At 48.6% G+C, this 12,510-nt stretch overlaps 9 non-coding genes across 9 annotated transcripts; 7 read left to right on the top strand and 2 right to left on the bottom strand.

Annotated features, from left to right (window-relative positions):
• The first annotated feature begins 7,063 nt into the window (after window positions 1–7,063).
• trnae-uuc (transfer RNA glutamic acid (anticodon UUC)) lies at window positions 7,064–7,135 on the top strand. Its single transcript has one exon. It is a non-coding gene; the product is annotated as a tRNA-Glu (tRNA).
• Window positions 7,136–7,260: 125 nt separating this feature from the next.
• On the top strand, window positions 7,261–7,347 carry trnay-gua (transfer RNA tyrosine (anticodon GUA)). The gene is given in 2 exon segments: window positions 7,261–7,297; window positions 7,312–7,347. It is a non-coding gene; the product is annotated as a tRNA-Tyr (tRNA).
• Window positions 7,348–8,997: 1,650 nt separating this feature from the next.
• On the top strand, window positions 8,998–9,069 carry trnae-uuc (transfer RNA glutamic acid (anticodon UUC)). Its single transcript has one exon. It is a non-coding gene; the product is annotated as a tRNA-Glu (tRNA).
• Window positions 9,070–9,194: 125 nt separating this feature from the next.
• On the top strand, window positions 9,195–9,281 carry trnay-gua (transfer RNA tyrosine (anticodon GUA)). Its single transcript is given in 2 exon segments — window positions 9,195–9,231; window positions 9,246–9,281. It is a non-coding gene; the product is annotated as a tRNA-Tyr (tRNA).
• Window positions 9,282–9,396: 115 nt separating this feature from the next.
• trnae-cuc (transfer RNA glutamic acid (anticodon CUC)) lies at window positions 9,397–9,468 on the bottom strand. Its single transcript has one exon. It is a non-coding gene; the product is annotated as a tRNA-Glu (tRNA).
• Window positions 9,469–10,950: 1,482 nt separating this feature from the next.
• trnae-uuc (transfer RNA glutamic acid (anticodon UUC)) lies at window positions 10,951–11,022 on the top strand. Its single transcript has one exon. It is a non-coding gene; the product is annotated as a tRNA-Glu (tRNA).
• Window positions 11,023–11,147: 125 nt separating this feature from the next.
• trnay-gua (transfer RNA tyrosine (anticodon GUA)) lies at window positions 11,148–11,234 on the top strand. The gene is given in 2 exon segments: window positions 11,148–11,184; window positions 11,199–11,234. It is a non-coding gene; the product is annotated as a tRNA-Tyr (tRNA).
• A 115-nt stretch (window positions 11,235–11,349) lies between these two features.
• On the bottom strand, window positions 11,350–11,421 carry trnae-cuc (transfer RNA glutamic acid (anticodon CUC)). The gene has a single exon. It is a non-coding gene; the product is annotated as a tRNA-Glu (tRNA).
• A 999-nt stretch (window positions 11,422–12,420) lies between these two features.
• On the top strand, window positions 12,421–12,493 carry trnar-acg (transfer RNA arginine (anticodon ACG)). Its single transcript has one exon. It is a non-coding gene; the product is annotated as a tRNA-Arg (tRNA).
• The last annotated feature ends 17 nt before the right edge of the window (window positions 12,494–12,510 follow it).

The following is a 12,510-nucleotide window of genomic DNA, read 5'->3' as shown; positions in this document are numbered from 1 at the left end:
AAGACTCTCTAGATTGTGGTCTCACCCACCTTCACACCGTGCGCATTCCAACGCCCCCTGAGGCTCCTCCCACCTTCGTCAGGCAGTACAAGATCCCCATCGCATCACACGAACCGGTGCAAGAAATCATTGACTCTATGCTTGAAAAAGGTGTAATTCGCCCATGCAATAGCACCTATTCTGCTCCTATCTGGCCGGTAATCAAACCAAACGGCAAGTGGCGACCCACCATCGACTACCGAAAACTGAATCAACAGGTGCCTCTGTCAAGATGGCCCATGACCCAGCTAGAGCAAGAAATACCCCGAATCAGGGGAGCCACAATCTTCTCCACACTTGACGTGGCCTCAGGGTTTTGGACCATACCTGTGCATCCAGATGATCAGCACAAGCTTGCTTTCACGTTCGGTAACAGACAATTCACTTTCACCAGGTGCCCATTCGGCTATGCTAACTCACCTGCCGAATTTAACATCTTCCTGAACAAAGCATGCCCCGATGCAAGGATGAGAGGCAACCTCATCTATGTGGACGACGTGCTGATGAAAAGCACAACAGTAACCGATCACCTGAAAGAAATAGACTATGTTTTGAACCAATTATCAGCTGCGGGAGCCAAGATTGCCCTCCCCAAAGGACAATGGTGTCGAACCAAGGTCAACTACGTGGGACTACTGATCGGGTCACAGGGCATCGAACCACAGACCAGCCGCATTCAAGCTGTTCAAAACATCAAACCACCCACCAACCTCTCAGAACTGCGAAGTTTCCTGGGGGTGTGCAACTACTCACGGCAGTTCATCGAAAGCTATTCAGACATTGCAAAGCCTCTGACTGCCCTGCTGAAAAAAGACTGCCCGTTTGTCTGGACAGCCGTCCAGGACAATGCCATGACTGAGCTGAAACGTCACCTGTGCACAGCTCCATGTCTGGCTTACCCTGACCCACAAAGAGAATTCTACTTAGAAGCCGGATTCTCCAACCACTGTCTCAGCGCTGGCCTGTACCAACGACACGATCAAGACAAAAGAATTGTAGCATATGCCAGCAAGACACTCCTTCCACCAGAGACTAAATTCTCAGACTGTGAAAAAGCGCTGCTTTGCACTGTATGGGCCATACAACGGTTCTCCAACTACATTGGAGCTCAAAAAGTTATCATTGAGACTTGTCACCAGCCTGTCATGTTCCTCAACAGCCAACGCATCCGCGATGGCGTGGTCACCAATTCCCGCATCGCCACGTGGTTGATGGCCCTCCAAGGGCGCAATGTTGAGGCAAGATATGCCCAGAACCACAAGTCAGCGCTAGGCAACGGCCTGGCTGCCTGCCAGAACTGCTCTGATAACGCACCACCTGTGACAGCTAATGTGGAAGAACCACAACCACAGACGTGTCACAGATACTTCGAAGACAACACGTGCCAAGGTATGCCCACAGCTTACGTCGATGGATGTTCCTACAACCAAGAGGGTATCCGCCTAGCTGGCGCGGGTGTGTTATGGGTAAATGACTTCCCTTGCCCACCTCAACACTTCAAGCTGGGGCCTCAGTCATCACAATATGCTGAGGTGGCAGCCATTCTCATAACTATGCAAATCTCAGCGACCCACAACATCAAAGAACTCCTGATCTGCACAGACTCGAACTATGCCAGACTAAGTTTCACATGCCACCTCCCAGGGTGGAAACAAAATGGCTTTAAGACTTCGAACGGTAAACCTGTCAAAGACCAACACTTGTTTCAGGCATGCGATGACCTAACTAGACAACACGACATGATCGTCTACTGGAAAAAGGTGAAAGGCCACTCCAAGCAACCAGGCCTTGATAAGGACATGAACGACCAAACCGATGCCCTTGCCAAGACTGGCGCACTGCACGGTAACCCATGGTCACCTCCAGCCCAACCACCGGCTTTTGATGTGGCAGCACTAACCCGCAGCAAACGTACCTTTCCTGCCGCACTGCCCGCCTCTCAGCCTCTCACTCTGACCCCGCAGATCTCAAACAACGACATAGCGGACATGCAAGCCACTGACATGTCCATAAAGACTTTCCTAAACCACCTATCTGACCCCTCCAACCACCCACTCACACAGTCTGATCTCACTGACAACCCGTGCCTCAGACGACTGCACGACATCAAGCACATGCTGCGTGTGATTAACGACATTCTGTGGTATACACCTGATGACACCACCACGCCACGGCTGGTGGTCCCTCAGTGTCTAAGGGGGGTGATGTTAATATACGCCCACGACGCGCCATGTGCTGGACATCACGGCACTAGAGCCACCTATAAGACACTGAAGCAAGTGGCATATTGGCCCCGCATGCAAGAGCACGTAGCGGAATATGTCAAAGAATGCCTAATTTGCTGCCAGTTCCAACCTGCAAATCCGAACCACAGAGCTCCGCTGCAACGCAGAAGGGTCACCTTCCCGTGGTCAAACCTCCAAATCGACTGGGTAGGGCCTCTGCCAAGGTCAACGAAGGGCAACAAGTACTTCCTCACAGTCGTGTGCCAGTTCACAAAATGGGTAGAGTGTCTTCCAGCACCCAACGACACCGCTCAGACCACGGCATACCTCCTGATGAATCACATCTTCTCCAGATTCGGATTGCCAATGAGTGTCAACTCAGACAGAGGTACTCACTTCACAGCTGAGATTATGCAGCAGATCTGGAAACTCCTGGGGGTCCAAGCTCAACTACACGTGAGTTTTCACCCGATTTCATCTGGCCAAGTCGAACGTTCGAATCGGACTGTGGTCAGCATGCTGAGAAAGTATGTGGCTGCCAACCAGAAAGACTGGGACGTGAAACTCCCGCTGGTGTTAATGGCTCTCAGGGCCACCCCACAGGACTCAACTCAGGTGTCTCCCTTTGAACTAATGACTGGACGACAGATGACACTTCCACTGCACCTGCTGTATCAGCCAGGAGACTCCGGTCTCATCACAGCCTGCACCACTCACCAGTACCTCGATGAGCTGCACCGGCACCTGAAAGCAACCTTCGCTTTTGCCCAACAACAGCTTCAAAAGAGCGCCGAGGGCCAGAAAGCATACTATGACCGGAAAGCGTCACACCAGGAACTAGCCGTGGGTGACAGAGTCTGGTATTACAGCTTCGCGCAGCCACCACGCACAGCCTCCCATCGGCTGTCAAAGAAATTCCTACCCCATTGGACAGGACCTCATGAAATTGTTGACAAACTTTCTCCGGTGGCGTACCGAATCCAATTGAGCCGGGGACAGAAAGACCCAGTGCTCAAATGGGTCCACCGCAACCAAATTAAAAGACATTCGGCTGTTGGCCGAGAAAGGCGGGGAGAGGCCAATGCAAACTAACCTGATTACCCTCCTAGGAGTGAAAAGACTGTCCTGCCAAACCAAGGACAACTCTCGCTGACACACTGTCCCTCTCTCTCTCTCTCCCCCTCTCTCTACGCATCTTCCCTTTCACCTCTAATAGGATGTTGATGTGGTTCGCCATCCTGCTTGTCCAGACTGTGCTGGCTTCCGCAATCACCACACCAGCTGATCCGCTCCAAGTACACCTGGCCTACTCGCTCGGCAGCGCCATCCCACTCTATGTCGACCCAGAGCAAAGAGAAATGGGCTTCCTCCTGAACTTACCCATCATAGAGTCAAGCCGAATCTACAGACTCAAAGACATTGTCAATGTCGGGTTTTGGAAGGGTAACACACACCTCAAAATCCGCACCCCAGACGTGGTGGCCTACCACGACAGCGATCCACAGTTGTACCTGGCCCCAAACCTGCACATGTGCACATTAACGAAAGACATTCACTATCTCTGCCCTAGCAAACCCTTCCTCAGAGATAACACTAATGGAATCTGTGGGCTGCAAACCATGTCCAGCGACAACCGCTGCCCGGCCGAAGCCAAGCCTCGCATGCAAGTGGAAGAAACCCGAGCAGAGATCAACGGTGACCGGTGGCTCGTCAACACTCCGGTACTCATGGCTACTCTTACCTATGACCAGCATGACACCGCCACCCGTGTCAGCCTGCTCAACCAGAGCATGTGGATTCAGGTACCTAAAGGTGCCATCCTCCACGTAGATGACCTGGCATTATATCATCTCCCGAGCCACGAGTACGAAACAGAACTGGAGATCCCCTCCTTCTTCAAGGACCATAACTTCACCCTGGCTCCAGAACTGGAACTGGAAATTGAGACAGGGGGGTCACAGCTGATCGACATTGCTCCCTCGACTCTGCCCTACAAGCTTTGTCTCGACAGCCCCTCTTGACTACCTCACCTGTTGTCCGAGCCTGGACCGCAGCCGACACGGCGCTGTGCCTCTCTATGGTAATTAGTCACATCCTAACACTGGGCTTGGCTTTCATCCTGTACAGGAGACTCAACGAGAACCGAGCAGCTACCATCAGGCTCACCAAAGCCGTGTCCGGAGGTTTTCGACGAAACCCCCGGAAGGAGGATAACACGCAAGAAGCCGCGGGCAACCTCATTGAGTTAAGCCCTCAGCCCTGATAATCACCTGTGATCCAAATTCATGATTCACCTTCCATCCTCCCATGCAATGATTATCGGCAGACGAGATCTCCCCAGGGACCTCATCTCCCGAAAGGGGGGACTGTAGGGATTGAAGGGACAATCATTGATTCTCTTGTAGTAAAATCCTTAACTCAAAACAGGAAAAAGTAACAAAGAACCCTAACTAACCCACATTCCTATTTACCATGTGGTCCCGTGATAAGGTATCCAACCTTCCAAACTGGCGCCTAAAAGTCTAGAGAGCAAATGGACTTTCAAACATTTATGGTGACAAATGGTCCTGAATGTCCATTAAACAGCGAATTCCCCCTCCTGAGACAACACCCAGACCTCCTCATGCAAGCTCGATTCATTCGCGAGGCACGATCAAAGAAGACCGTTATCTCTAGCACCCCTCTCCGGCGAGAAGGGGGGTGCCAGATGTTCAAATGAAGATACGCACACACCTATGTTCACACACACACATACGAACCCTAAGTTTTTATCTATAAATCGGCATTAAAACAGAGTTGGTGTATTAAAATACCTGCAACAGAACTATAAATGTGCAAACATGTCCTACGAATGTTTTCATGAATGTAAGACACTTATAAATACCTGAAAGTGTGCATTAAGAGGTAACTCTGCAATATGATGTCTGTGATGTGTGATGTTTGATATGTTTGTGGCCCTAAAAGTCTGATCTATTCATTAAGCTGTATATCGATAGCGTGAAATATATATATCTACCTATATATGCCATTTCCAAAGTAAGCTTAAGGCCCTGCTCGTCATAAAGATGCAAATTGATTCCGAATGACCCACTCGGGGGGCGTAGGCTCTCTTCAAGATGGGCCATTATCATTGGCCGACACACCTATCCAAGGCGTGTTCTGTTTATCTTTAAAACCCCAAACTCAGAGACACTCTGTTCTCTCTGTTCTCTGTTCTCTGTTCCCTGTTCCTGTATCCCGATGTAATCTTCGTGTTTTATTTTGTTCCTGTTTTATTTTGTCTTCGTTTTATTTTGCGCATAGCCAGTCTGTCCTTAGTGCGGTCCGCGAGATACCCACGTGCGTTTTGTTAGTCTTCCAGCATCCCAGCGAAAGGACTATCTTCACGCATACAGAACTGCGTTAGAACTTTTAAATCTCCCGCGACAACCACGCTTGGAGGAATCAAAGAAGCCCGCCTCCTATTCCCAGGACGCCACGAGCGCTTCCACACCACTCTAACCAGGTCTGAATGCAAACTGTTCCATCTAAATTTAGACGCTCTGAAGTGTGTATTCTGTAAGCTGTCTCTGAGGACCTAACTGTGCTAGCAATTGGTTTTTCCCTGTGTTTCTACCCTATTTTCTTATTGTTTAAGTTCATTTTGGTTTCATATATATATATATCTTTGTTTTACATGTAGTGTAGTTCATTAAACCTCATTTATACTTTATTGCCTCTGTGTTTGTTGTTGATCACATAACAAAGCCTCTTTAATATAAAGATCCTAGCTACAATCTGATAATTGTTAAGTGCACAAAACATTGTCAGTAACTTTAAGCTAAAATAAGACCAGCAGCCATTGGTAACCTCTAGCGAAACAGCGCGGCGGACGGGCTGGCTTAGAAAGAGATATCAATCGCTGTGGTAATTTTAAAGATCAGTCATAGCCCTCTGTGCGGGATGTACATTCATAATTAATCATAATTCGTTGTGTTAATTGTGGTATACATGCCCTGAACAGACGTATATGCTGTACAACCCCTAGTTGGGTGATTTATCTATGCAAGGACTCGGTTCAAACTATATTCGATAATTTGTTGATCAGAGATTAATAACTGTTGAATATTTATCCCCCAAATCAAAATTGACTAAAGAGCTTATGAACCCCAGATTCCTTACAATACCATGCATCTTTTCAGATGCATTGCATGGGTACTGTCACAAGGACCTTGCTTTGCGACCAGTTTATAGTGTCTATTATGCCAGCACAGGAATGGGAGGAAACTGAACCCCCTGGGCGAGGCAAATGCACTCAAGGGTGCCTGACTGGTGGGCCAGTGGCGCAATGGATAATGCGTCTGACTACGAATCAGAAGATTCCAGGTTTGACTCGTGGCTGGCTGGCTCGCTCTGCCTCTTTTGCTTCGCTGTCAGCCCATAGCCATTTTATTATTATTAGCCCATAGTTTTTGTTATTATTATTATTGGATTAGTTGAATAATATTTTAAATTGACAGTCCAACAATAGGCTGCTTTGTCAGTGGGATAACGGTTACCATACAATACCATGCATCTTTTCAGATGCATTGCATGGGTACTGTCACAAGGACCTTGCTTTGCGACCAGTTTATAGTGTCTATTATGCCAGCACAGGAATGGGAGGAAACTGAACCCCCTGGGCGAGGCAAATGAGAGCTCCCTCCGATGAGCCAGATGAAATTGAATTCAGTAAACTATCCCTTCGGATCATTCCCATATTCTTAAAGGGGGGCGGTCACACACTAAAAGCCAAGGGCCTACTTGAGGCTTGAGGAAGTTCCCATATGGTCTAGCGGTCAGGATTCCTGGTTTTCACCCAGGCGGCCCGGGTTCGACTCCCGGTATGGGAAGTTCGTGTTGTCTTTGCTTAACTTATGGAAACAGCCAGGACGTCACTCTGTGCCACTAGCACTTTTAGCCGGCAGGCGGAGCTTACGAAACCTGATAGGTTTAGGTTCTGTCCCCAAACGATGTGCCTTCGATAGCTCAGCTGGTAGAGCGGAGGACTGTAGGTGGCAAATTGGCAATCCTTAGGTCGCTGGTTCGACTCTGGCTCGAAGGAGGTCTTTTTCACAAGCAAACATTTCATTGGCCATGCTTCTCGACGAGGCCGTCAGCGCTTGAGTTGGTAGTCCAGCGTTTTGCAATCGCGACCGCCGCTGGAGGGCAAAAGCTCATTCCCTGACCGGGAATCGCACCCGGGCCGCGGCGGTGAGAGCGCCGAATCCTAACCACTAGACCACCAGGGAAGGTCTGCTGACTCTTTCCCGTCAAGCCTGGCTGTGTGCCTCTACCAGATTTTGCAGCAACTGCTCAAGCAAGACCACTAAGGCTTGAATTTTCCTCCAGGAGAGGAGACGTCTCTGACCCTGGATCACAGTTATTCCACTGAGAAACTGTCACTGGCTCTGCAGGAATATCCTAACAACACCACAACTTGCCATGAAAACAAAGCAACCGAGATCACCAACATGTGACGCCTCCAACTTGAAGCTTTTTTATAGCAGGCTCCTCATCAGTCCCCTTCCTGACGTTGGCTCCAGGCCTGTTATTGGCATGAGAAAAAGTAGATGTCATGACAGGCCTCTGCCCAGCCGGACACCAACAAGTCGCGTGCATAGTTTTTGTTATTATTATTATTGGATTAGTTGAATAATATTTTAAATTGACAGTCCAACAATAGGCTGCTTTGTCAGTGGGATAACGGTTACCATACAATACCATGCGTCTTTTCAGATGCATTGCATGGGTACTGTCACAAGGACCTTGCTTTAAGACAAGTTTATAGTGTCTATTATGCCAGCACAGGAATGGGAGGAAACTGAACCCCCTGGGCGAGGCAAATGCACTCAAGGCTGCCTGACTGGTGGGCCAGTGGCGCAATGGATAACGCGTCTGACTACGAATCAGAAGATTCCAGGTTGGACTCCTGGCTGGCTCGCTCTGCCTCTTTTGCTTCGCTGTCAGCCCATAGCCATTTTATTATTATTAGCCCATAGTTTTTGTTATTATTATTATTGGATTAGTTGAATAATGTTTTAAATTGACAGTCCAACAATAGGCTGCTTTGTCAGTGGGATAACGGTTACCATACAATACCATGCGTCTTTTCAGATGCATTGCATGGGTACTGTCACAAGGACCTTGCTTTAAGACAAGTTTATAGTGTCTATTATGCCAGCACAGGAATGGGAGGAAACTGAACCCCCTGGGCGAGGCAAATGCACTCAAGGGTGCCTGACTGGTGGGCCAGTGGCGCAATGGATAACGCGTCTGACTACGAATCAGAAGATTCCTGGCTCGCTCTGCCTCTTTTGCTTCGCTGTCAGCCCATACCCATTTTATTATTATTAGCCCATAGTTTTTGTTATTATTATTATTGGATTAGTTGAATAATATTTTAAATTGACAGTCCAACAATAGGCTGCTTTGTCAGTGGGATAACGGTTACCATACAATACCATGCATCTTTTCAGATGCATTGCATGGGTACTGTCACAAGGACCTTGCTTTGCGACCAGTTTATAGTGTCTATTATGCCAGCACAGGAATGGGAGGAAACTGAACCGCCTGGGCAAGGCAAATGAGAGCTCCCTCCGATGAGCCAGATGAAATTGAATTCAGTAAACTATCCCTTCGGATCATTCCCATATTCTTAAAGGGGGGCGGTCACACACTAAAAGCCAAGGGCCTACTTGAGGCTTGAGGAAGTTCCCATATGGTCTAGCGGTCAGGATTCCTGGTTTTCACCCAGGTGGCCCGGGTTCGACTCCCGGTATGGGAAGTTCGTGTTGTCTTTGCTTCACTTATGGAAACAGCCAGGACGTCTCTCTGTGCCACTAGCACTTTTAGCCGGCAGGCGGAGCTTACGAAACCTGATAGGTTTAGGTTCTGTCCCCAAACGATGTGCCTTCGATAGCTCAGCTGGTAGAGCGGAGGACTGTAGGTGGCAAATTGGCAATCCTTAGGTCGCTGGTTCGACTCTGGCTCGAAGGAGGTCTTTTTCACAAGCAAACATTTCATTGGCCATGCTTCTCGACGAGGCCGTCAGCGCTTGAGTTGGTAGTCCAGCGTTTTGCAATCGCGACCGCCGCTGGAGGGCAAAAGCTCATTCCCTGACCGGGAATCGAACCCGGGCCGCGGCGGTGAGAGCGCCGAATCCTAACCACTAGACCACCAGGGAAGGTCTGCTGACTCTTTCCCGTCAAGCCTGGCTGTGTGCCTCTACCAGATTTTGCAGCAACTGCTCAAGCAAGACCACTAAGGCTTGAATTTTCCTCCAGGAGAGGAGACGTCTCTGACCCTGGATCACAGTTATTCCACTGAGAAACTGTCACTGGCTCTGTAGGAATATCCTAACAACACCACAACTTGCCATGAAAACAAAGCAACCGAGATCACCAACATGTGACGCCTCCAACTTGAAGCTTTTTATAGCAGGCTCCTCATCAGACCCCTTCCTGACGTTGGCTCCAGGCCTGTTATTGGCATGAGAAAAAGTAGATGTCATGACAGGCCTCTGCCCAGCCGGACACCAACAAGTCGCGTGCATAGTTTTTGTTATTATTATTATTGGATTAGTTGAATAATATTTTAAATTGACAGTCCAACAATAGGCTGCTTTGTCAGTGGGATAACGGTTACCATACAATACCATGCGTCTTTTCAGATGCATTGCATGGGTACTGTCACAAGGACCTTGCTTTGCGACCAGTTTATAGTGTCTATTATGCCAGCACAGGAATGGGAGGAAACTGAACCCCCTGGGCGAGGCAAATGCACTCAAGGGTGCCTGACTGGTGGGCCAGTGGCGCAATGGATAACACGTCTGACTACGAATCAGAAGATTCCAGGTTCGACTCCTGGCTGGCTCGCTCTGCCTCTTTTGCTTCGCTGTCAGCCCATAGCCATTTTATTATTATTAGCCCATAGTTTTTGTTATTATTATTATTGGATTAGTTGAATAATATTTTAAATTGACAGTCCAACAATAGGCTGCTTTGTCAGTGGGATAACGGTTACCATACAATACCATGCATCTTTTCAGATGCATTGCATGGGTACTGTCACAAGGACCTTGCTTTGCGACCAGTTTATAGTGTCTATTATGCCAGCACAGGAATGGGAGGAAACTGAACCCCCTGGGCGAGGCAAATGCACTCAAGGGTGCCTGACTGGTGGGCCAGTGGCGCAATGGATAATGCGTCTGACTACGAATCAGAAGATTCCAGGTTCGACTCGTGGCTGGCTGGCTCGCTCTGCCTCTTTTGCTTCGCTGTCAGCCCATAGCCGTTTTATTATTATTAGCCCATAGTTTTTGTTATTATTATTATTGGATTAGTTGAATAATATTTTAAATTGACAGTCCAACAATAGGCTGCTTTGTCAGTGGGATAACGGTTACCATACAATACCATGCATCTTTTCAGATGCATTGCATGGGTACTGTCACAAGGACCTTGCTTTGCGACCAGTTTATAGTGTCTATTATGCCAGCACAGGAATGGGAGGAAACTGAACCCCCTGGGCGAGGCAAATGAGAGCTCCCTCCGATGAGCCAGATGAAATTGAATTCAGTAAACTATCCCTTCGGATCATTCCCATATTCTTAAAGGGGGGCGGTCACACACTAAAAGCCAAGGGCCTACTTGAGGCTTGAGGAAGTTCCCATATGTTCTAGCGGTCAGGATTCCTGGTTTTCACCCAGGCGGCCCGGGTTCGACTCCCGGTATGGGAAGTTCGTGTTATCTTTGCTTCACTTATGGAAACAGCCAGGACGTCTCTCTGTGCCACTAGCACTTTTAGCCGGCAGGCGGAGCTTACGAAACCTGATAGGTTTAGGTTCTGTCTCGAAACGATGTGCCTTCGATAGCTCAGCTGGTAGAGCGGAGGACTGTAGGTGGCAAATTGGCAATCCTTAGGTCGCTGGTTCGACTCTGGCTCGAAGGAGGTCTTTTTCACAAGCAAACATTTCATTGGCCATGCTTCTCGACGAGGCCGTCAGCGCTTGAGTTGGTAGTCCAGCGTTTTGCAATCGCGACCGCCGCTGGAGGGCAAAAGCTCATTCCCTGACCGGGAATCGAACCCGGGCCGCGGCGGTGAGAGCGCCGAATCCTAACCACTAGACCACCAGGGAAGGTCTGCTGACTCTTTCCCGTCAAGCCTGGCTGTGTGCCTCTACCAGATTTTGCAGCAACTGCTCAAGCAAGACCACTAAGGCTTTAATTTACCTCCAGGAGAGGGGGAGACGTCTCTGACCCTGGATCACAGTTATTCCACTGAGAAACTGTCACTGGCTCTGTAGGAATATCCTAACAACACCACAACTTGCCATGAAAACAAAGCAACCGAGATCACCAACATGTGACGCCTCCAACTTGAAGCTTTTTATAGCAGGCTCCTCATCAGACCCCTTCCTGACGTTGGCTCCAGGCCTGTTATTGGCATGAGAAAAAGTAGATGTCATGACAGGCCTCTGCCCAGCCGGACACCAACAAGTCGCGTGCATAGTTTTTGTTATTATTATTATTGGATTAGTTGAATAATATTTTAAAATGACAGTCCAACAATAGGCTGCTTTGTCAGTGGGATAACGGTTACCATACAATACCATGCGTCTTTTCAGATGCATTGCATGGGTACTGTCACAAGGACCTTGCTTTAAGACAAGTTTATAGTGTCTATTATGCCAGCACAGGAATGGGAGGAAACTGAACCCCCTGGGCGAGGCAAATGCACTCAAGGCTGCCTGACTGGTGGGCCAGTGGCGCAATGGATAACACGTCTGACTACGAATCAGAAGATTCCAGGTTCGACTCCTGGCTGGCTCGCTCTGCCTCTTTTGCTTCGCTGTCAGCCCATAGCCATTTTATTATTATTAGCCCATAGTTTTTGTTATTATTATTATTGGATTTGTTGAATAATGTTTTAAATTGACAGTCCAACAATAGGCTGCTTTGTCAGTGGGATAACGGTTACCATACAATACCATGCGTCTTTTCAGATGCATTGCATGGGTACTGTCACAAGGACCTTGCTTTAAGACAAGTTTATAGTGTCTATAATGCCAGCACAGGAATGGGAGGAAACTGAACCCCCTGGGCGAGGCAAATGCACTCAAGGGTGCCTGAGTGGTGGGCCAGTGGCGCAATGGATAACGCGTCTGACTACGAATCAGAAGATTCCAGGTTCGACTCCTGGCTGGCTCGCTCTGCTTCGCTGTCAG

This window comes from Rhinichthys klamathensis, unplaced genomic scaffold, assembly GCF_029890125.1.
Source record: "Rhinichthys klamathensis goyatoka isolate OS25496 unplaced genomic scaffold, OSU_Roscu_1.1 h1tg000223l_1, whole genome shotgun sequence".
Lineage (NCBI taxonomy): Eukaryota > Metazoa > Chordata > Actinopteri > Cypriniformes > Leuciscidae > Rhinichthys > Rhinichthys klamathensis.
Note: the sequence above shows the minus strand (reverse complement) of the source record. Positions and strands in the feature narration are given on the sequence as shown.